General features: G+C 40.2%; 1 pseudogene; it reads left to right on the plus strand.

Annotated features, from left to right (window-relative positions):
* Positions 1–712: 712 nt before the first annotated feature.
* On the plus strand, positions 713–827 carry LOC128247745 (5S ribosomal RNA; annotated as a pseudogene).
* Positions 828–2789: the final 1962 nt, after the last annotated feature.

A 2789-nucleotide genomic window follows, 5' to 3' on the forward strand; every position in this document is an offset into this window, starting at 1 on the left:
AGAGAGGGGAGAGAGAGAGGGGAGAGAGAGAGGGGAGAGATAGGCAGACAGAGAGAGACTGAAGACAGACAGACAGAAAGTTTGATAGATAGATAGACAGATAGATAGATAGATAGATAGATAGATAGATAGATAGATAGATAGATAGATAGATAGATAGATATGAATTGCTCTGTGTGTAATGGTTTAACCCATCATTATACATAGACATGAGCGAATGTAATACGCGCGCGCGAACGCACACACACACACACACACACACACACACACACATACACACACACATACACATGCTCATTTGTATGTTTATGTGTGTAATTTACTTCCTTTTATCTATTAGACTTCTTCCTAACAGGAAGGAGCTGGTTTCTAACAACGAAATAAAAGGCTTCATCGCTCATATTTCAATAGCGACAACGATAATTGTTATATACGGAACATTAGGAAAGCATTGCTATTTTTTGCTATCGTTTACTATATTAAGTTAAAGAGATTGTGTCTACGTGTCAGCGATCCTTTTTCTTTGCCGAAACATCCCATCTTTTTCGCATTGACACTTACTAAACGCATTCACATTTATTGTCATAACCAAATTCACCAATGACTATTTGTGTGAATGTGAATTCATAATTAAGGTAGAGAAACGGTTGTCCGTAGACATACACCTTCTTCCTAATTTTAGAAGAGTTGTTCACGTCTGCAAGCAAGTAATTCTTATGAATCACGTTGAGAGCACCAGTTCTCGTCGGATCACCGAAGTTAAGCAGCGTCGAGCCTAGTGAGTACTTAGATGGGTGACCACTTGGGAAACCTAGGTGCTGTAAGCGTCACACACTATTAAGGCGGCGAACTGGCAGAAACGTTAAGCACGCCGGGCAAAATGCTTAGTGACAGTTCGTCCGTCTTTACGTTCTGAGTTCAAATTCCACCGACTTAGCCTTAGGCGTAGGAGTGGCTGTGTGGTAAGTAGCTTGATTACGTACTACATGGTTCCGGGTTCTGTCCCACTGCGTGGTACCTTTGGCAAGTGTCTTCTACTATAGCCTCGGGCCGACCAAAGCCTTGTGAGTTGATTTGGTAGACGGAAACTGAAAGAAGCCCGTCGTATATGTGTGTGTGTTTGCGTGTATGTTTGTGTGTCTGGTTTGTCCTCCAACATCGCTTGACAATCGATGCTGGTGTGTTTACGTCCCCGTAACTTAGCGATTTGGCAAAAGAGACCGATAGAATAAGTACTAGGCTTACAAAGATTAAGTCTTGGGGTCGATTTGCTCGACTAAAGACGGTGCTCCAGCAGGGCCACAGTCAAATGACTGTAACAAGTAAAATAGTAAAAAAAAAGAGTATACATGATTTACATGATTTTTCTTTTCTGGCCCAAATACCTTTATCGGGCATGTTGTGTTTGCACATGGTAGAGTTTTTGACATGAATATTCCACCGTTATTCGTTCTATTGATATTATGTATCTAATAGCAGTGGCGTTGTTTACATTTAACCCAGGATAGTCTTGTCTGCAGGTGGCATCATATATTGTTTTAGCAACAACGTCACATCGCAGTGGGAGGTGGCACTTTTGGGCAGCTGCTGATTGCACGTATTATGTCCTCCACATAAGAGTTACATAATCAACATCTAAGAGCTTCGCTGCTTGGAGCTATCGTCTGCTCTTGGATCGGAAAAGCGTAACGGCCACGAGTGCAAGAGATTTGATATTTGATGTTAATAACATCAAGCGCCTCAAGTTTGCAGGAAACATACCCATACAAAACATTTTTGTTTTATACAGGGTGTTTCTCTTCCAAGTCCTCGTTGAGGTACACTAGTCCTGCACTTCTGGGTTCACACAACAGTCATTAATGAATGAGTGGTTCTTGAGGTGTTAACTCCAAAGCTCCAAGTTGTTATTCACTTCATTTTTGAGCACTTGGTTGATGGATTTATTTTTTCCTACTGTTGTTTATAAGGTGTTATCATATGGCACCAACAAAAACAGAAAAAAAAACTATTTTCACTAATTATAAGTCTCCTTCTTGTTCTTTTTACTTTTCTAAGATACTGTTTGTCACAATCATTGTTTCTGTGGAAATCTGAAGTTGGTGACGGGATCTTACAGGTTTTCAAGACTATGGAGCGCATATCCTCTGTAGACCAATCAATAATCTCAAATGCTGGTACCAGTACTTATACTGCAAATTTATCGTGGAATATTGTCTTGTAAGAGGAAAGCTCTGACTACCATATGTATGTGTCAGATAAATTCGTTCGTTTCTTTCTGTTATTTGAATTAACAGGAAAAAAATATATTTTTAGATAATGTTTTGTGGATTTTTTGTAGGCCTACTCTTTTTACGTTTCTTCTTCATCGTTTTTGAAATTTAAATAAATTTCAACTCTTTTCAGGCATATGATGACGGAGTACCAAGTAGAAAACACGAGCATTTCCGACACCTGCCTCGCTTCGCTTTCAATCAAGGATACGAAGCTGCCAAAGCCACTCGAGATATTGGTACTGTGCACGAAGAAGGCGTTATTACTGAAAGAACTGCGCAGAAATAGTTTTCACGATCCAAGGAAAGAATATTCGACTCTGCGCTCCAGCCGACCTGCTGAGTTCAATGATGATAGAGTGAACAAGTGCATCCTCGAGGATCTGCATTAATTCACAAGGAAATTGGTCTAGCAGATCATCTAACGTCATTTCCAATAAATTTACAAACACACACACACACACATACACACACACACACACACACACACACACACACACACACACACACACACACACA

The sequence above is a fragment of the Octopus bimaculoides genome, chromosome 4 (genome assembly GCF_001194135.2).
Source record: "Octopus bimaculoides isolate UCB-OBI-ISO-001 chromosome 4, ASM119413v2, whole genome shotgun sequence".
Taxonomy (NCBI): Eukaryota; Metazoa; Mollusca; class Cephalopoda; order Octopoda; family Octopodidae; genus Octopus; species Octopus bimaculoides.